Source organism: Athene cunicularia, assembly GCF_003259725.1.
Source record: "Athene cunicularia isolate RWA chromosome 20 unlocalized genomic scaffold, athCun1 chr20_part1, whole genome shotgun sequence".
In the NCBI taxonomy this organism is placed as follows: domain Eukaryota; kingdom Metazoa; phylum Chordata; class Aves; order Strigiformes; family Strigidae; genus Athene; species Athene cunicularia.
The window spans coordinates 3,996,674-4,019,329 of NW_020799125.1; the positions used below are offsets into that span (position 1 = coordinate 3,996,674).

The window sequence follows — 22,656 nt, forward strand, 5'->3', positions numbered from 1 at the left end:
CCAAACGCGTGGGGCTCCGCGCCGCTCCGCGCCCGCGGGTGCTGCCGCGCAGGCAGTCCCGGGATAACCTGGGAGTCTCCTGCAGGGTACCGGGACCAACCGCCCCCCTCGCCCTCCCCTCGGACCGGCAGCCGCGGGCGGCGCGGGCGCTCCGGTGGCGAGCGGTCGTTAGGAAGGGCTTTTCGGGATGGAAGCAGCCGAGGAAAATATTTGCAGTTGGGGTTTAAAGTTAATAGAATTCTGAATCAATCTGAACGGCGTCCTGTGCCGAGGCACTTTAGACTACACTTGAAAATAATTACTGCAGAAGTCACTGTACTAAATACTTATGTATGTATATATTTATACATTTTCCTCTATCAACTCTGAATATCCCACTACTGACCTACAGAACGATCCAGCAGACGCTGATCCCCAGGAATGAATTTTTCCCAGTGCGGGTATTTCTGGGCGTGGGGCAGCTCCCTCGCCCACAACGTGCTCCACGGGGTGCTGGGCCCGGGTGAGCAAGTACCGCGTTATGCCGAGTGGATCGGCGGAGTACAACTTGATGCATGCAGTTGCTTCTGCGTATGGTTTTGCCAGCCGCCTAGCTCCATTTTGTTCTCTAAAATAATTTTTTTAAACCTCATTACACAAAATTACCTAGTAGTTTTCAGGCACAAGCTTATCAGCCACATCTGGAAAACAAAGATCGGTGCTTTGCTCTTTGTAAAACCTGGTTCCCTAAAAACACACCAGCATTTTTTCTCTACCCCCCCTGAGATTAATGAAACGTCCTTTACTATACATAGATTATCTATCTTCATTTGCAAAATTCAACTATCGACAATGTTACTCCCATGAACACACCTTCTTACGTCATCCAGTTACTATATTTAAAACCACCTACAGTAAAACAATTATGTGAACAGAGCAAACAACTAGAAGGTCATACTTAGTGCCATCAGATACATCTGTTTAGTTGCCTTGCTGAAAGAGGGGTGGGCCTCAGGAGAAATGGGGACTACCACCACCAAATCTTGGTCTTTGAGCAAGTTATTGGCACTTCCAGTCCATTCTTAAATGTCACAACTTTGGGGTACACAGAACCCAAGAGCTCTGGAGTCAGCGATGACTCTTACTCACTTCTCCAAGTGTTTCAGGCCAAGGCAGTTTTAAAAGGTCTTAAGACTTGGCTCACCAATGTCCAGATTCTTCTGAAGCAAAGACTATAATAATTCCTCATATCTTTTATTTGTATTGTTTCCATGTAATATACATTATTCAAATATATTTTAACTGTGGCATTTACAAGGCATAAAGGACTTAATAAAGCAGAATTCAGACTGAAAATTATAAAAACATAGCTTTTATATGGTCGCAGGTATGAAGAGAATGCAGAAATGCCAGTATCTGCCACCTCATGCAGCAAGGCTCCAGGCTTTGCTTTCCTCTGGGTCCCAGCCCGGGGGGAAGGGAACCTATCTCAGGCTCCAAACACAAAGGAAAACACAAACAAGATAAAAATTACTGGTAGAGATATACAAAAGGCTACACTCTTTCTGAAAGGTGAGTGACATTAGTGTGGGGAAAGGGGAGTGGTAAATATGCCAAAGCATCCACCACCAAGGCAGTCATTGCTGTGTAAATGCTGTTGTCCAGCAGCGCATGCCCATCCCTGTCCCAAACACAGACCAGGATGTGTTCAGCGAGGTTAAACTCTAACAGGCATCGGCCACCGTGCTGGGGCACAGGAACTGCTGCCCTCCTGGCACACAGACCCCGTGCCTCTGTCTCTTTAGGCTGAACAAAGCATGAGGTAGTTGAAAAGGTGGAACACACTCAGCTAATTCACAAACTCCCAGTTAACTCATGACGGAATAAAGCATTAGCTCCTTGTATTACACGTTATCCAAGTGTGAAAGTGTCAAGAGCTACAGAAACAAAAAGAAACCTCCCAAATTGTTAAACCTATCAGCAATTACAGGCTTTTCGTCTTGCTGAAATACAACAGGACATAAAGCACCAACCATATGTTCCAAACCCATCAAATTGCCATGATTTTTTTCTAGTGCTGTCCTGATTAAGAGAGCATCATTTGAAGAACAAGCATACCAACACATGAGCTGTTCTCATTCTTTTTTCATTTGTTTAAATAATATAATGCTGCTGATATGTCTTTAGAGTAAATTGTGTTTCTTATTTGGAACTAGTTGCATTAGCTTCCATCTTATAAAAATCCATGCACTTCAGTTTCATGAGACTCCTGCCATCAGAAGGGTAGGTGCAGGCAAAATCTAACCCCGAACTTATCATAAAATCGAAGCTCACTTCTGAAGAACCTGCAGTCTTCGGAACAAATAAATGCAAAGGTTAGTAACTATATGTATGGGGACAGTGCCTCTGTGATAGAAGTCTAACTATCTGAGGCTTGAAAAAACTCAAAGAGGGTGTTAAAGGACACTGCTGCATACTAAACAGAAATAGTTTCCAAAAACACAACGTAACATGAACGTGGAAGGGGCTGTAAAAGACATTAGAAGACATGTCTATTGATTCAATCCTGCACTATTTAAATTAATGGAAGATAAGAGTTTACACACAGAAGATTGTGAGCATAGCACACTTACAGATGAAATTCATATACACTGATACTCCTTCTGTGTCTGAATATAACAGCTAACAGCCTCAGATTCTGTTGTTTTTTCTTTTATAGTAAAAGTAAATTAAGACTCTGAGACCCCAGCATGCATCTTAGTTTTTAACATAAAGAACAGGGGGTTTGGCGGTGTGAAACAGTATCTGCTGTTTCACTTCTCAAACCAGAAAAGATCTCACAAGGAGAGGCAGCAGGATAATTAAAAGTGAATAATATTTCAATGGAATATTTGTGGATGTGTATATAAAAGTTTTATATATCTATAATCCAATTCAGTCCACTTGATAACTTTAGTTAATGACTTTTTAGTTCCATTAGCCTAACTTCTATGACATTCCAATGAAAATTATCAGATCTCTTTTTTTTTTTTTTTTTTAAAGGAGAATTTCATTGAAATTCTTTTCTCCATTTTTTCTCCACAGCTTTTGCCCCCAAAACTACTGTCTGGTGTCTGAGACTGAGGGAAGATTTCTAACAATAGCCCAATCCTGTAAATAAACATATACTCTACTCAGTTGAGTAGTCCTATTGAAGTGTATAAATTATGCAGACTCTACTTCCCAGCTAGGACAACTACATTAGCTTGATTTAAAAATGGTTAAAAAGATCTAAAGTAGTAGACTATCAATAACTGTACAAGTGAGAGAGAACTTGTTGAAAAGTACATGTCCCTTATGCTTCCCCCACCCTACAACACAAAACTTCTGTCCTTTTAAGATTTACATATAATACCTATCAGTACAATCACTCAAAAGGACCTCAAGAAAAATACAATCTTCTTCCTATTTTAATATATTTCCTTTGTATTTGACAGACCATTGCATATATTTTAATGCCTTTCCTTTGTGGTAGCCTCCCTTATTGTGCATGAGGATATTCACACTTGCATAGGTAAGACACAAGGAAATACTGTTGTAAAAATCACAAACACTGGCTGGACAACGTAGATGCAAGAGTTGTTTTGGAGTTGCTATTTTCTTTAAAAGTAGATTTTGAGCCTGTTGAAAAAATGCTTTTGAGACACATACTTCATGTCATTCCATTCTTTTTCTAGCTGAATGGATAAAACTTTTTGCTTACAATTCTGGTGGTGCATCAGTTTTACTCTCAATCGATCAGAGTTAGCTCTGAATTCACTTGAGTTACTCTTCTGTTTTTACAGGTGATTTATGAGACCCAAATCAGGATGTCCATCTTACACCACACATGCCTTCCAAACCCTCCAAGTAAAAAAAACCACCCTTATTTCCTGTTGCAAACAATTCACATTTGTTAGTAAGTTGAAGGTACTGAGCACTTTGGATGCCCCAGCCTCCAAAAAAAGTAACGGTTAATTAATTTTCAGATGGGACAGTTGTACAGTTCCTTAGGGGCTCACGCTGTCCACAGTGAACATGACCTCATAAACTTTTGGCTGTGAACTGTGGGGGTGGAGTTGTGACCAAACCAATGTGCTTGTTTGGAAGGGAAGAGACAGACGACATCACGCTTGAGCATCCCTTAGCAACCAGATTGAAATGGCACTGCAGCTTTTGAGGAGGTTGTCAGCCCTCCCTGCCACTGGAGTAGCCTGTATTTCAGTGCCTACCACAGCTGAGGAGACACAGCAGAGCAGACAAAATTTGTGGCTCAAAAAGTAAATGAGATAGCTGGTGATCTAACTGTACAATTTCCTTGGTTTCTGTTTATAGGAAATAGCCTATTTTCAGCAAGTCTTTTTCATGAAAGGATATAGAGCTCAATTAATCTGGTGAACACATGAAACAAACGGTTCTTATAGCAACACCTTTATCTCTGATTTACTTTAGGCTCTTTCTACTTGAAAACCTAGACTGTAAACTTTGTAACATTCCTCTCTATGATTATCAGGATAAACCGACAGAGAGCTAGGCTTGCATGTGTAAAAACAAAACCCCAGAAAAATACTCTGATTTAAAGCTGTCAAGGAGTGGATCAGTGAACAACAAACCACGGGTCACTTCACTACAAACCTGAAAATGCAGTCACAGCCATGCATCTCAGTTACCTCCTCTCCCTCGTCCTCACATCTGTGAGACTGTTCCACTCCTAAGACTTTGGGTCAGAGCTGCTAATCGTGTCAAAGTGAACTCTCAAGGGGAAATTGGTTTAGTGTTTTTTCAGTGAGAATCTGCAACCCTGTAATTCCCCCCCAGCTGAATATATACTAGTGTAGATAATGTCTATACACTGCTTTCTTTAAAAAAAAAAAAAATATCTATGCATTCTTCTCCACTCTGCGATTCGCTTGGAATTTATTATCTGTGTATATCTTTGTAAGAAATGAAGATTTTAGAAGTGTTGGAGGGTTTTTTTCCTGCTAAGGTTTTCAAGGGATTTAAAGCACTGGGAAAAAGTAAACGGTGAATTTATATTAGAAAGGTGCAGAAGAAGTTCCCCCTGTGCATAGCACCTTTGAGGATTAAAATCTTATGCAGAATAAGAAGTAGCTGTGAAGTTTTAGGGAGCCTACATTACCCAGCGCTTCATTTTGCTGTCCTACAAATTCACAGTGCCATGGCTGAGCAGTTCAAACAGACTTCCCTCTTTCAAAAGCAGGGATTACCTCTGGGACAGATTGACTCTTTCAGTTAAGGGACATTTTTTTAATAGCACACACTGGATATTTTTGTGTATTGATACCTCTCTGGTTTGAAGTCTGTTAAAATTTTTAGCTTTAGAAACACGGAACTGTGGGCCTTCATCTTGGACCATAGCAGTGACTGGTAGTTGAGCATCAAACCTATCAACCTCAATGTATTTAATCACCAGTAAACTTGGTTGTTTAGTTAGTTATATATAAGGATTAATTAAGGTTCTGATTTAGATTTAGATCAGTGCTTTTTTCATCTGCTTTGGACACTAAAACTGCCTCCTACAGTGACTCAGGTCTGCTGCTCACGCTTTCCTTAGATGGAGCCATCCTCCACGAGCTATCGTCCTGCAAAATCCTTTGGACTCTTGGAAGAACGAAACTTGGTGATAAAAAAGGAGACGGTTTCAAAGTCTCCAAATTACCCTTTGACCTGCTGAACAAGGAACCCTTGAGTAATCTCAAACCCATTTAAAGGGGAAACAAACAAATTAAAGCCAAACAATAATCTCAAAAGGAAAAAAAAAAAAAAAAAGCAAACAGATTGGAATTGGAGCAAGAATCCACTGTGGGGTTTGTTTCAGTTGCTTCCTTTGCGGCAACCAGAACAAAAATCACTTTAAAAAGCATTAAAAGGTAAACAAGGTAGGAAATTAAGCCATTATCAATCAAGCCCAGGGAGGGCAAAGCAGGGTCATCAAGTAAAATGACAAGTTTGTCTGTCATATGGGAAAGAGTAAGCCTATCCAAATGCAATGAAATGAGCATTGTCAGAAAGAAATTAATGAATCACTAATGTATTCAATAAAGAACAAACACAAAACACATAAGTTCAGATACTCCAAAACAAACAGGATGAAAAGGAGATACTTCCCTCTCTGGCAAAGAAGAAGAATTTTTCCATACAGAAATTCTAAACTTGAGAGGGATTTTTGTTTTGTTTTTAAATAAAAACAAGCCCAAAGTCTACTAATAGAATTAACCAAGACCTTCCTTTAAACCAAAGAAAAAACCCCCTTGCCTTCCTCCTTTCACTTCGAGGCTTTTCCTCAGAAAGATTAAAAGAGACTTTAAGGAACTCATGGAATTATGGAAATAACACACTGAGGGAGAGCTTTTCACCTACTAGCTTTTCTTGTTTTCTTGCAGGTTTTTTTCCTGATATTCCTTCTCACTACTCGTGTATTCTGCACTGCACTTTAAAAAAAAAAACAAACCTCTCTTATGTAACAGAAGTAGCAGCACATCCTAGCTATCCGCATAACACATATGGAATGACGATTACCAAAAAAAAAAAAAAATTGGAACAAGTCTTTTCTCAGATTTAGTTTCAGTATTTGTCAACACGCACTGCAGACCTACCCCTGACGGCAAACTTTTTTATAGAGAATTATTCTGCTTTAATCCTCGTTACATTTGGGTCACAAAACCCACGGAGGCAGTAGCAGAGGAGGCTGTTTTCTAAATACCAGGTTATAGTTAGCTCCTGCAAAGAAGCACAAAACTCCCAAGCCTTTCTCCTGCCGAGGGGGTCAGCAGAGGAGGAGAGGCTCCTGGCTTCACCTCCCCAGTACTCGAGGCAGCCAAGCTGCCCAGCACCGGCCACAGTTCCCACTGGAGTAGGGTGGGAGCTGGGGCCGTGCGTAGCTTAGGCTCAGCCTGACCCAGCCTGCTCTCCAGCAGCACGGTGAGCTATCCCCTCCGCACTAATATTATTTATTACGGACATTGCATTCTCATTTTATGGTGCCTAACAGGAAGGGGAATAAGAGGATTGTTAAAACAGTTCTTGCTAAGTTGTCACACAGGTTTTAATGTGCTGTAAACACTCCTCTCTTTCTTTTACATTTTTTTAAATAGAATGACATTCAGGCTTTCACGCTCAAAATAACATTACTTTTTAGTGCTAGCAAACCACAATACTCTCAATACCAGGAGCCATTGTTAGAGACGATCTGCAAGGAAAACAGAATTGTTATTTTGCTCCTGTCTCTGCACTGCTAAAGGCCTGGAAGTGTTCCCTTTCAGAAAGGGTACTGTCTCCCATCTTTTTCTTTAGATGGAGAAACATTAAGCCTAGATCCTAAAATTACATACAGACACAATTATAGAATGGGGTCTTTTGTACCCTATTTTTCCTGGAAGAGTCTGGCTGTCTGGCAAACTAACAGCATCATTACTTCTTAAGTGCCTTGATGTTAAATTAGAGTGCCCCACACACCCTAGGGCAGTTGCAGAATTTAGACCCTTTCCCAGTGTTCCAAATAAGTCTTTCTGGTGGTGGTTTTTTTCTGTGTCTTAGGTTTTAGAAATGTATATAAAACAATCGACTATCTCCAAGTCTTTAGGTGTGCAATGAAAGGTTTCCCTTGTTGCTCTATCTCAGACAAAGCCAGGAAAGACATCCAGTGCCAGGGCTGTGAGAACCAGACAGGAGTTGGGGTCTGGACCCAGCTCCAGCCCCAAGCTGGGTCAGTACCTGTGGTCCAACACTGGGATTTTGCCTCTGCCACATTAAAACCATCAGAGGTAAAGGTTTATCCCCTCCTATGGACCCAGCCCAGGGGGATGCTCGGACCTGTTTGAACGCTCACAAAATGTCAGTGGAGAAGAGATGAGCATAGGGATCAAAGAGGGGGAGAGGACTCAGGTGATCTGATCTACCACAGATGGTTTGATCCAGCACAGCCCCAAATCCATGCGTGACCTTGGATGAGCCACTTCTCCTTTTTGTGCCTCTTTTTCCAACTATTTTTTATCTGCCTCTCTCATACATGTTTTAAGTTGTTCACTTCTGACATGTCTGCACACTATCTAGAATCAAGGGGCCCTGATCTCACTGGTGACCTTTAAGCCCTTCTGCTACATGTTTCATCATAAAATAATTATCCAAAAAGGAAACGATTTTTTTTCAGTCTGTCTTCCTTTTCTTAACACCTCTTTAACTCAGACATTCTCAGCAACATTAGATGAAAAAATAGGCTCTGTTCAGAATCTTAACAGTGTTTTTCTTAAATAAAAATGCTGAGAAAGCTGCTAGTATTCTGTTGAGTACTTCTCCCACAGGCCCTCCAGCAAAACCAGGGAAAAGCTAGAATCAGCATGCTTGCTACATTCAAAGACCTAGACAAAGATACTTTTTATTTTGAAAATAGGGAAAAAAAAATGCCTACACACTTCTCAATCTTTCTTTGTACACCATAAAGCATCAAACAGAGCAGAAACGCAGTGCTGTGTTCTTTTGCAGGTCACCTCCAGGTTTGCTTTATGCTCTCTGGTGTTACAATAACGAATTTGTTTTTCCATTGCTCTATGCATGCTCTCTTGTCTAAGAGTGACCTATTCCCTTCTGAAGCAATTGGCTCTGTACAGCTTAGTCTACGCTATGTAAACAGAGAGCAAGTGGCACGGCTGAGCCTCTGGCCCTCAAAGGTGAGGAGCACACTCCACTCCCTGGGACCAGAAGCCCCCTTGGAAGCTGCTACCTGCTCTCCGGGTGTCAGCCCCAAGTGACTGAGCTCCCGTGAGCCTAGTGTGAACGAAAACTGCAAGGCTGCATGTGGAGAGCTGCCCTCCCCGCTGCTCAATGGGGTCACAGCTATGTCAGCGGCAGGGCTTTGATGGAAAGCCCCCTTGCCCTCCGCAAGGCCAAGGCTCCAGGGATGCTGCAAGGGGTAGGGGATCCAATAGCTTTTACCCTGCTGCCAGCACCAATGCCTCCTTCAAGCTGCGGCTCCTCTGCCAGCCCATAAACAAGAAGAGTGACCGGTAACCTGCCCTGCCCTCAGACAGCAGCCCTGGGGTGACGGCACGGGGACACCCGTCCCCACCGCCAGCCCTGTGGAAGATGCCGAGAGTCTCTGGCACCGGCAAGCCCAGGCTGAAGGCAGGGCCCTCCTGCATGGCTGCATTTCACACCCTATATATAAAATACACAGCCGCACATTTATTCTGAAAAATTCTTTCTATGAATTGGTGTTACTGAGGCATATATATACTAACTCCATACATGTGAGAGTTAAGGAAGATTTGTCCAAGGCACTACTTCCAGAGGAAGTGCTGGGCAGCCACATTATTTGTTTTGTTTAAAATGATTTCAGGCTCGATAATGTCTCTTTATCAAAACTACACGTGCTGAGCATGCACAGCGCTGTGTGTTATGAGCCATACAGGAAGGGGTGGATTTAATTTATTTCTCTATTATGAATATCGTGGTGCTGTAAGGAGAATCCTGGCTGACAGCATGAAATAAAGCCTAACTTTCAGAGGATATTTTGGGGCCTGAAGTTCCTGTTCTGCCTTTTCGAATTCAGTCTTAAATTCTGTATTCCTAATCCTCTGTTCTGTCTGGACCATCTCATGAATGGACACGTGTATTATTACAGAGCTGAGCAAGTACCTCATAACATTTGCCATTAATATTCATTTGAAAGAAAAATGGAGTTTAAGCTTCCTGGGTTTGCTTTCCTTGAGTGAGGAAACTAGTGAGGGAGTTTATAAATTCACAGTTCTGGCAGACAAAAAGGGACCAAGGCAATTGTGACACACCAAAATTAGCTCTCCATCAAAGTGATAACGCCGTTTTATTTTCTAAACATCATCTTGGCCATGAGGTTTGTTTACATTTATTTGGTATCATACCCTCCACGGTGGATCAAAACATTCATGTTGCTGGAGACCACATACCCAACTGAATGACAAGGGCCACAAAGCAGAAACAGAGCCACCATGATCTACCAGCACAGACTGCTTCCCAACTTTCAGCCTAGAAATAAGAGTATTTCATTCTTCTCCACCCTAAAACCTAACTTGGAGAGAGGAAAAGGAGCTAGAAAGAATAGATTTCAGACTCTATGAAAGGGACTGCATCAGCCCACACTGGCCAAGCTAATCAGAGGGAAGGCATGAAGAGCTGAAGGGCATAGGGATAGTGACCCCATCTAAGACACACAAGCTACAAGATTAAACTGCAGTAAAGACTTGCAAGAACGCTATTTTTCAGTGATCCGTATATGCTTAGTACTGTTTAAGAGTAAAATTTAAAAGGCTAAGAAATTCCTTGCCTAAAATGAATAAAGAAATTCCCATTACCAGAGAGTTAAAACTGAGATTATATTATGAAATTAAGAATGTGAAGCACTGAAGTAGCGCTTTCACCAGCTAAGAAAATGGACTGCAGGATCTCACTGCCACAAAGAGTGTCCCACAAGAGTTCTCTTTACAGAAGCATCAATGTGAAACCTGTAAGCAGGAGCAAACGACTTGGGCGAGAGGTCATAGAAGCAAATAGATTCACTGGCTGGACCCGAACACTCCAAACTGGTCTGCATGCAGAGAAGAAGATGGTGCAAGACATGGCAGTAATAACCTACCCTGACTTGAGACCTCCTGCCCTAGTAACAATTATGTAATTGTTACAGTCTCTTAATACCTGAGTAAGAAACTTTTTTATTGCATCAAGTTCTCATGTCTAGACAGATATACATCATGAATGAATCACTACTGACTAGCTTTGAAGACCCAAGCTGAAGAGCACTCCATGGTGTAAGCCGCTATCTGGACACATCAACACTTAGGGAACAATTTTCTGGAGACAGTTCTTTCAGTACATTACCCTAGGGTATACTGGCTGTGAGAAACTCTGGTTTTCCAGTAGTATCCTTAAAAGACTATGAAAGAAAGCAATACAGGCTCAGCAAAGGAATCTCTTAATCACAAAGACCTAAGTCTTAAAAAAATCCCCAGGCTTCCCCCCAAAACAATAAAAAAAGCTAACAGCACATAAGCAAGGAACAAATACATGGAAAAAAAACCCCAAAGAGACCTGAATTCACCTCTTGGCCTGATTATGCCATTTCTAGCAGCAATGAGTGTCTCTTCCCTAAACAATTTGAACACCTCTTCTGCACCTTTGCTTTGGTTTCAAAGTTTGTTTTGTTCCTTTCCCAAAATGTTTCTCTGGCAAAACGGTCACTGTCTCATGAAATTCTGATCCTCATTCTGAATGATTCCCAGCTTTCTCTTTTGTCCTCTTGGAGGTGCTCCTCTCCTTGGCCAGGACATAGGGCATCTCCAACACGAGCCTATATTTTAATTCAGCACAGACATTACAGCACAGGGTGAAGGATTCCGTGAAGGTTAAGGTGTTCTCAAAAACTGTGTTCTCAAAACCACAGTTTGACTCACATATGCCCCCAAACAATCATACATTAGCAATTATAATGATCTTTAATTAAAAAAAAGAAATATGTTGCTATTCTTACAGATAAGGATCTATATAAATACTTGTATAGGTGCCATGAAAGTCTATTTTTCAACCTACATTTCAGTGAGGGAATATTTAACTACCTTACCTACATTACTTGAATCCTACTCTAAAATGAACTTCTTTGAAGTTTTTGTATTAAAAAAAGCTTTAAAAATTAAGCAGTTTGAATTATTTTTCTATGAACCATATAATCTTCTTAAGTAGTAAAAAGTTAACTTCAGCTCAAGTCATTGCACTTGGAAAAAGGCGATGAAAAAAGTGGTAGATTCATGCATCTTGCCCTACATTTTCTCTAAATGTAACATCTAACCCCCGATTGTTATAATTTTTCATGGTAAAGCTTTCTGAGTGTTTATAGCCAACAGACTTTGGCTTTTATACTGGAAAGACTGTTATATAAATGTCATTCTCGTTTATATCCTCAGTTATAACAAAGTCATTAGTGTAGCTGATTCCTAGGAAACCTTATATTTTAGCAACTTGTCCTAGCTCTGGTACTACATAACGTACACACCTCTAACACAAAGAGAACTGTACCTTGGAGATGCTACATTTTTTTAAACCAGGGGTAGAAGCTAAATTCGCACACTATTCTTGATATGAACATCAATGTTCGTATGAATGTTTTATTTCCGCAGAGCCACAATCACCTAACTACATTTTGTAGCTGCACACAAATTATTTTGTAGAGCATAGTTATCAAAAGTTTGGTACAGACGGACTGAAGAAACGATGCTGGGTTGTGGCTTGGATCATAAGATCCCACGAGACGAGAATTTGGGTTTGGATGCCACAGGACTGAAATTGCTCTTCAGAGATTCCATCACTGTCGAAACCAGAGACCAAAAAAACTCCCCTACTGGTTTTTAATCCTGCTCAAACCCAAATATTGGAAGCAGGTTAAGATCTATGAACTAACAGATCTGGCCTCTTGCCACATGCTGTATTAAGATGCCATATTTAGCTCCTCATTCCCTAATACTCAGGCATTTAACCTGTTCCCTCCAGCCCTTTCATCCACTTCCAGTATACTACTAACCAACACAGCTTTCACCCTTCTATTTCTTCCTTCTATTTCTGTTAGCTGTTTTACATACAATTAGTGCTGCTATCCCATGGCACTGGGAAAAGTGACTGTTAACTTGTGCTCCCTCTACTGTCTGATGGGTTTGCAGCAACACAGCAATATATTGTGAGGAAACTGCAGTTTCTTCTTGGCAGAAAGGTTTATTACTTACTTTAAAGTTACTCTGTTACACTTACGAAAACGCATACCTAGAGTATTAAGGTCCTAAACATATAGATCTTCAACTGGCATTTCACTTATCCAGAACTCCAACAATTACAGACATTTTATCTTGTGCTCTTGGGACTGCCCAGTGTGAAATGAGGGAGCCTCACGAAGCAACTATGGCAGCTCAGATAAAATATTTCAGAACAGCCCAGCAGCCACAACTCCCATCAAAATCAGTGTAAGTTCCAAATACTTAGGTTCCTCCCTCCCTTAAAAGGCCAGACCCTTTCAGTTTTCATTATTTGACCAGACGAGTCCTCGATAAGAGAACAGGAGGCCGAGTTCCAAGTTCTGACCCAGGGATTTGTGCTATGCTTAGTTAGACCCACGGCTTTTGCTTGACATGACCCTCACTCATTTGTTGTGGAAAAAGCATCTTTGTGTTTTATGCTGGCAATAAGCACCCGTAAAGTGGGGAGACAAAGAGGAAGAGGACAAGACCTGGTGACCCTTCTGTGATTCCTTTTCGTGGACATGGGTGTTTCCTCCTGCTTTTTGCAAGATGAAAGCGGTGAAGAGAACTTTAAATTACTATTAGAAGCTTCTATTGAGCCTATGAAGTGTGGAACAGAAAATGAGCCTTGGAGTCAGCACTGTCTACAGATCAAAAAGTGAAACACCACAGCTACTTACTGCTGGAGAGCTAGGCTGCTGGAGTACTTCATCTTTGTTTTGATGTGGCTCACACTGATGGAGACTAGCAAGTAGTATCCTCTGGGTACAGTGAGGAGCATCAACTGAACAAATGGTACCAAGAATTTATGTTTTTTTCAGATATGATCTGACCAGACATGCAGAACAAACTATATGCACAAGTATCATTGGTCTGCTGGTCCAGCCTCCTAGATGAGGAGGCTATCTATGCCAAAGTGGATTCATTATGGTCAACACATCCTGAAGGTATTCGATTCATCAGGAAGACTGCCTCCATATTTACATGTGATGCCATAACAAGGTAACGTCTGTGAAGAAAATAAAACAAACCCCATAACTGCCAATCAGTGAAACCTCTTCTTAACATTCCTGAAGGACCTCGTGTGGCTTGCACGTAAAGCAAAGAGGTACAGGTCTCATGCCAGAGTCCCTGAAGAGGTGCAGGGAAGACCACCAGCAGGGAGGAAAGAACGCAAATGGATGGGAGGGTTGAACAAGACTATCCAGCTTTGATTTCTGGCCATTCCTCATGGAAAGTGGGCCAGCCAGTTTCTAAAGATTAGTTGTAATTCGCCTGATACACGGTCTCTGACACTGCTACTGAACTTCCTGTCTCTGGGAAGAAGTCTGTTGCAGAACTTGTGCAAGAAGGTTAGTTCCCAGCCAATGACAGAGGTTTAAGGATATGTCTCTTCACTTCTGTGGAGGAGGGTACTTTCAGGGCTAAGAGTATAGAGGAGGGCTGTGGACAGCTAATTACCGAAACAATTCTACTGAATCCTTAAGGATATGGAGTACTTTGTCCCTCTACTTGATGGAACACTAAGTGCCCGCAGTCCAGGTGCTATAGCTACCTTTCCCATGGGTGATTCAGCAGCAAAGAATATTTAACAATGCAGTGATCTATAGGCTTGATTGATGACTCAACAGAGAATATACTGGGTGCAGACCTTTTAAAGAAATGATCAACAGATTATGCCTTGCATTAAAAAAAAAAAACAAAAACTTTATTTAAGAGCTGAGCATGCAAGAATAAAATGAAGTGGAAGATACCTTCATGCTGTCTTTAGAAATGACATTTTTTGTTGATTACTTTCAGAAATACTTAATTAATATTTAGGATATTATGGATTAAGTGAAAGGCTTACACTGAATTCTGTCTGAAATGTCTAAAAAAAAAGCCTTTAAGTCTTTGTTTATGTTGGCAAGTAACCTGGCTGAGTATAAAAGCCAAAGGCATGATTGACTACCTCACATATTTTACAACTGTTACACTAAATAGATATTTCAGAATTTACACCCTTACAAAAGAAACTTTAAATAGACTTTCTTAGGGGGATTAAACCAAACATACTTTAAGACATATTTCCTGTTTTGTTACTGTATTTAACCATACTTTAAGAATTAAATCTACTTTTCCTTAAACAAAGATCCAAAAAATTAACTTTAAGAGTATGGACATCATACAAGAAATCTATCTTGTTGTTTTTAATGCAATGAAATTGTCTAATGAATATCCACAAATCTTTATAAAAATCAAAGCAGTGCACACTCATTAACATATGAGTAGCATGAGGTATATTTAGCTTTTAGACACAAAAGGCATGCCTACGTCTTGCCCAGAATGGAAAACTTTTGCAAGTAAAATTCAAATAATAAATCCCAATTCATTGATTAGCTGTGCCTGTTACTTTTGTCCCCCTGCTTTTAAATACTGAGAAAGACAATGCTAACATTCATTTTCCTCTACCTCCTCTAGCATTGTGTGGGGCAAATTCACAATGCAAATTCATGCAAAAGCATGCAAACTGATATTTTGTAGTATTTAATATTCATCTCTAACTTTGAGCATTGATCAGCAGCTTTCATACTACCTGTAGTTAAAACTGTGTATCAAATCTGGCACCGTGAAGACCCTGAAGTTAAAATGAGTGAGATAGATAGCTTTTAAAGAAACTTATGGGTTGCCCTACTAAGGTTTCCCGAGTTTCTATGTGAGCAAAGCAAGTGTCCTGCCACTGTTCACCTTCCCTTTTATCTTCAGCTTCGCTGAAAGTTGACTGCACATGCCAGTTACACACCTTCTTATTCCTTCACAGGGGCTTTGCAACAGCTTTATAACTTTTTCATTGTTTTTAGTAAGAACATTGATGTTGTTCCTCCTCCCCTCTAACTGCTCAGCTGTACTTTTAATTTACAGATGGAAAATAGAGCCTGTTTGTACAGCGAAGGAAAAGTAAGGATACAGATAGAAGCCCTTGGCAGTGAGAGGAATCTTCCCCAGCACTTATTGTGAGAGTGAGGCTCTGGTTATTTCAGAACTAGTTAGAGCTAGAGAAGTCCACGGCATCCTGCAGGTGCTCATTTCTGCAACAAACTGAAGAATCATATTTTAATCAGAAGTCAGTCACAGCTCCTACTTTGATACCTTTGAAGGTACTTACAGTTCCAGGAACTAAATTCAGCTCGTTAAACTTTTTCTGCACTTTTATTTCTGTAATATGTGCTACAACTTCTTCATACACAAGTATTGGGAAGGAACCAGATAAAGTTGATACTCAAGATGGCCAGGTTGATGAAATCAGTTGGGGATTAATTTTCAAAAGCACTCGGAGACCAGATTTCAAAAGGTACCTTTGATATCTAAAGATGCAGGTATATCTCTGAAAGGGCTTCAGCTGATCTATGAGGTAGATCTATTTGCTATACCCACCACAATATTTGCAAAGGAATCCAATAAGGAACTTTGCTGTATTTTTAGGCAACTAAATACCCCTAAACACTCCACATTACACAACTTAGAATCCACATTTTATTTTTAAAAGACATTTTATTTTTAACAGACAGTGACTCCAGGACATAAGGCTACAGGTGCACCCGTTGTTGCAGGAGTACACGTTCCCACTCCCCGGCTGCTGAGCGGGGCTAGCAGCATCCCTGGCATGCTTTTTGGAGTTGAACATCAGGCTTTAGAGCTCTTTGCCTGGATACAAAGAGGGGAGGCTGAGTGTTTAAGACTATCCCTCCTTCTGTGTATTTCAGACAAGCACCTACAAATGGATACTTGGGAAGATATTTCATTGGGAAGCTTACATGCTACACATGCATCCTATCAATGCACAGCAAATGCTGATGTTGTATATTTAATATATCTAAACAGAAAAGCACCGGCCAGCAGGCACAGAAATCTCATTGTTATTTCAAAGTACTATCTCCGAACATTCACTGATTGCAGTTGGTTATTGTGTTTATTCAGCTCTGCACTCTCTTTTTTTTTTTTAACCTAGAACTAACATTTTAACTCAAATCCCTCTGACAGTAAACTGTGCCTTCCCTTTCTCAAACGATCGCTACAAATCTTCTCACTAACATAGTGCAGAATACCTCTTGTGATGCATGGATATTTTTTGCATTTGTCAGGTCATGATTCTAATAAAAATTACACATATATGAATATATCTGCGATTGAAATAAGGATTTACCCACAACTGTAAGCACACAGAGTCCATCCAGAGGGGATTCAATGTTCTCTCAACCATCCAGGAAGCATGCATCAGTGTTCACACCCAGACCAGACATGTCCACATAATTCTACAGAAATCTGCTTTATTCACAATTATTCTGCTTGGAGTTATTGTTTCATGTGAAAATGTTTCTTCTGTGGCCCTCATCATTTTCAGAATAAAGAATCCCAAAAATAGTTGCAAGACCTGTGAGCATTCAGTGTAAATCAACAAACTGTATGTAAAATACAGCCAAAATCCCACAAACTGCTCTGAACTTTTTTTTTCTTTCTTTTTGACAGCTATCTTTTGCAAAGCTGCCATCTTCTGCTTTCTTGCAAATTCATGGTTTCCAGGGGGTTCTTGTTTCTGCTGCCTTCTCAGATTACAATTTCTTTTGTGTTAATTAAGCTGAAAAATTGAAAGAATGTCGCTGACTCTACAAAGAACACAAAACAGGCTTGCTTGAAAAGCTAAAAATAGATTGTTCTGTTCGGAAGACAGACAACTCAGTCTTCAAACTATTTGTACAATGCGAATTAATTGCAGATGGCCAATTCATTTATTTAGACCTCAGTGACAGAAATGAAAGTGCTACTGCGACTGATTATGTGCATAAAGTTCCTTTCAGGTAGTTGGGCCTAGTCAAAAAAAACTTAAGGTAATATATTGTTATTTTCTGGAAGTAAATTTGTCAAAAAGTTTTTTGATCTGATTCTCTCTCTCTCTCCAGTCTCCCGGTCTGTCTCCCAACAGCTCGGATTTAAGACGTGAGACTGATGTGCACAAACTAAAAGTTACAGTGGCCTGCTCACATTTACTTCCAGCATACACAGTATATGTTGTAAATCAGTTACATTCCTGCAATTAAAATGAAAGTTTATAATGATGTAAGTGTTGTAACAAAACGCACCCGGATTATTTAATTTACATGAAATCAATGCCATTTTTCTTTTCTAAGCCTCAGTACTTGTTTTAAATACTATTTTAATTTTTCCTTTTTACTCTTTCTCCTTAAAAGCAAAAGATAGATTAATTTAAAAGAATAATGTTATTGATTTAATGGGAGAGAATTCAGGAAAATCTAAATGGAAGATGATATTCCATCCTGGCTTTTAGTGTTAGATAAATGGGAGGTTTCCAAAAATACCGTCTATTAGATGAGGGTCTATAAACTGTAGCTGTGAAATAAAAATATAAATGAACTAGATAAACTGTTTGAGATACAGAATGATCTGTACTAGAACTTTACAGCAGATCCTGAACAGCATGAGGCCTCCTTTGTGCTAGAAAACTAGAAACGTTGTCATTTGGGAGTCTAAATAATGCCAAGAAAAAGAAACTAAATATCAGAGTCCCTTTTCTCCAACTCCAGTGTCTCTCGTTTGGAATTTTACTACTTTACAGTCTCTAAATCCTTGTTTGCAGTCTTGCTGACTTGAAAAATGTGCAAAAGTTGATCCACACAGGGTCTTGAACTAACAGGGCTGTAAGAAAACCTCCCAAGAAGTTTCAGGTGGTATGATATCTGGTATGCTGATAGTATCACAGATACCACATTTTTCTGTTACTTTTTAAAAATAACATCATGTTGCTGTCTGCATTTCAAAGTATTTACACTATATCTTAAAAGTCTTTAAATCAAAAGTGGTGTTTTTAAAAGGCATTAAGTCTTACAAGACAAAATTACAGCTGGATGCAGAAATAAATTTTCTGCCTAGACAAATGATGATAATCTATTAAAATTAAAATACCAGTCCTCTCCACTGTTCAGGCTCCTTCTGAAATACTTCTTATTAAGTTACTTAAGTTTATGGGCTATCAGAGATTTTAAAAGGGGCAGACATCATACTCTGTGTTTTAAGCTATATTCCTTTGCTGTGACTTCACCTAAATTCCCACCAAGGTCAAGGGAAACAATTTGTTTTCAAGCAATACAAAACAGGCTATGCAGCTAGGCTACAGCATCTTCCTTCTGGTTTTACAGACTACAAAAAAAGTTTAAATAGAGCTACAAGCTTCCTAACAAGAAACAAATCCTTCCTAGGGAAAGAAACTTTGTAGGATGCCTCTCAAAGATGACCTCCATCCTGCATGCTTCAGAATGTTTTTTGCGTATTTCCTGGAAATACAGGTGATACCTGAGGTGGAGCAGAGGATGATAAAGCTTCTAAATAACAAAGGTCACCTGCCTTCAACTACATCTGTAAAAAAAAAAAAAAAGTTGAGCTATCCCATTGGCTTAATCTAGGCAGAGATTTACCAAGGCTAAGGCGATGGGCAGGGCTACACTCACAATGCTTCTATACACAACCCGCTCATGTAATGAAGTTATACATGCCCCCATTTTATTTTGGTGGAAAACTGAAATTCTTTGGCCACACGTGCAGAGGAGGAATCTCCTGTTGTCCTTCAAGACATGTAGTGAGGCAAATGCTATTGGGGAAACACCATCAGCCGACATACACCAACCAACTGTGTCCTAATAACGAGATGCTTGGAAAGGAAAAGCAACAAAGCTCCTGATTTTTTTTTATTTTCCACTGTGGATTTTTTTTATTTATACTCTGTGGTGGGACAGATTCCATAGGGATCATGTGCTTACACAGGCACATCTACCTCCTCTCAAAAGAGAAACATCTTTGTTTACTTAAACTATTTTTGTTAGACCTAGTTTTTGCTGGTTCTAAAGAGTTTTGCCTTGCTTGTAAAGTAAACACCAACATCTTTAACAGAAGCACCACCTTCGAGTGCTCACAGAGTGTCTTGGTGGACCTCATAAAGGTGACATATATATGTCTATAGTGTATATATACATACATATATATATATTTAAAAAGTGTTCATTGCTTGCCGAGGTGAATCATGTCAGCCAAGGTCTTTCTAATAAATAAAATGCTTTCAAAATATTATCTATTAAAGATAGAGAACAGCAGGAGTGGAAAATTTTTGCAACAGAACCAGAGCAGGGTCTGGGGCTGTGCTATAAACCAGTACGTGCATCAAATGTTGGGGCTGAAGGAGAGGAGGGCTGGACCCAAATAGTGCAGTCAAGGACTGGCTCTCCTCTCAGTGCTTTCTAGCCCTGGTAGGATTTGCAAGACCTCCAGCATTACAGACACAGTACCCCACGCAGAGCTGGAAGAGCATTTTTTACAGACACTGATAAAGCCTGACATAACACAAATAACCAAAGTACCAGCCCACAGGGTGATTTCACTTCAAGTGCATGTGCTCCATTGAAGACCAGGTTAAGAGAAAGTTCAATGCCATGCACAAAATGCAGAAATAGGCATGTGAAATACTCCCCACCTACACAGAAACTGTCTGCCCTGCAACAGAATACCGAAGAGATGGACAACTGTCCCTACTGTGGTAAGGTAAGAGCAAAAAAGCAAGGAAAGTAAATTAATTGTTGGAATAATATTCTATAGGCTAAGTTACTATGTAAACACATTTGTCTGATTGCAAAGGCTGTTACACATTTGTAATCAGAAAACTGGTTAAGTGTTTGTAATTTATTAATCTCTTGCCAGGACACCACAAGAAGGTACAGCTTGCCTGCAAACCGACAGCTCCAAAGGCAGCACATCAACTCACTTTTCAACAGTGCCATCTTCATTATAAAGCCAGAAAGTGATTTTTTGTTGTTGTTGCAGTAGCATTTAATGGGTAAAGATGAAACTTCAGTGTCTGTGTTGTTATTCTGATGTTCCATGAGGAGGGGAGACAAAGAAGAGACCAAGACAGCAAGACAGAGAGTACTTAAATACTGCTTTAGCATTTTTTTCTAAATTGGTAAGATTTTGGGCTAGCAGGAATTTTAGTACACCTCTCTCTAGCACTTAGTTCTTAAATAACTTTTAAACCCAGAGGAGTGCTAGAATTTAACATCTTCCAATTGACAGGAAAAGTGTCAGCCCAGCATTCCTCCTCTGATGAGATGTGTCCCTTCCTCCAGTGCCCCATATTGGCTTACTGAAGCATCTCTGTGACTCCTGAAGGAGAAGTCAGAGAGTTCACACTAGTTCTTGCATATCTACAGCCCCCATCCCAGCAGAAACTTGTCTCTCTGGATCTAATTAGGGCTCAAGGAATAGCCTGTCTTTTAAACCAAGATGACAGAAGTCAGGTTCCACTATTAAAAAACAAAAAAACAAAACTAAAAGGAGAAAAACCTTTATACAGACTGCAAGATTTCTGATGTATTGAAAATCAAGATATCCCACTGTTACTCAGGATGACTGAGGAGCTGCAGCATTCATGTTTCCAAAGGTCGCTGTCTTGTTATTATTTCCCCATCAGGTTGAATGAAAGGAGCACTTTCTTTCATTTTGTTGGAAATCCAAACCATGAAATAAATATCAACATGGTTAAACTAAAATAAATCTATCATCCTGTAAATTTCTAAATAAATCAATATACTGTTATGTTTTGAAATGGTATAAGACAAATTTCTCCCCCTCTATAATTCAAAACCAGCCTTAACCAATTACTTCAAACTTTTCCCCAGACGAGACACATCTTCTTTGGCTCAATGTTTCACACGAGAATTTTCAAGCCAAAAAGAGTTTCTTCCACAGACAAAATTGGAAATAAGAGATTAAAATCACCCTAATGATAGGTACTGGGTTGTGCCTTTCAACTATGGATCCATGCCCATATCTCTATAATTGTGACAATATTTTTCCAAGCAGAGTATCATGTTGTATGTAACACTGAAACTTCCTGGTCTCTACTCCTTCTCTGCTGCATGGTTACCATCTTATTTTTATAAGCATTCCATTCTGGGGCTGGCCCTTCAGCTTTGGCAGAGCCAGGCAGCTTCTGCTTTAAAGCGGCTATTTTGCAACTAGCTGCTGCTTGCTGCATCTTTCTTTTTCAGCCAGCAAGTACCTGTAATGTTTTCCTCTCCAGCTACTGAGAAAAGGGCACATTCTCACAGGTGCTGCCCCTAAAACTGGGCATGTGGTGGGAATAACCAGCAGTGACCTGGACCGCGTAAGGCATTGCCAGGGTGGGTTTCATTTCTGGTTTCTTTTCGGAAGGGCTGAAAAATGGGTGGTTTTAAACAAGATCATAAAAAAAATTTCTAGATTCACATCCTGCTCATGCTGGCGTTTCTATTGCCGGACTAGCCAGGCTTGCATCAAAGGAAAGTTTTCACTGCCACCCCAAATCAACGGATAAACATCAGGGGAGCCACAAACAGCACCACCAGGCACTTCTGTTGCTGGCTCAAAAATAGTGGTCGGCAGGGCAATGGCAGCAAACTTTGCTTAATATTTTAAGCAAAGTAACTACTGTATGATTTAACTTTACTTGGGCTGTTCTGCAGTGAGAATCTAGCCCTTTACAAATAATAATTAATGTTCTATTTTTTCCTTAAAAGCAAACAAACAAAAAACCGAAATGAGCAGATTTAGAGCACCCAAAATGCCAAGCAGTGCCTGGAGGGGAGGTCTGACTGTCCTGGGCTGCCAGGGCGGGAGCCTTCTTCATACAACTATTTGCCCGCAAGACAAAGCATCTACCTTGTCCTAGAGGTAGACATAGTTGGTTCCTTCCCATTTTCCTCAGCCTTTTAATTGCTGTAGTTAAAAGAGTCACACACCACAGGTGAACACCAACCAAGAGAAAAATTCAACCATGGTCACAGTCCTGGAGGCACCGCAGCCGCCAGGA

The 22,656-nt window shown here is 40.3% G+C and overlaps 1 protein-coding gene across 1 annotated transcript in view; it reads right to left on the bottom strand.

Annotated features, from left to right (window-relative positions):
• GNAS (GNAS complex locus) overlaps positions 1-22,656 on the bottom strand; it is a 120,888-nt gene that overhangs the window by 97,313 nt on the left and 919 nt on the right. The gene's annotated exons all lie outside the window — the stretch shown is intronic.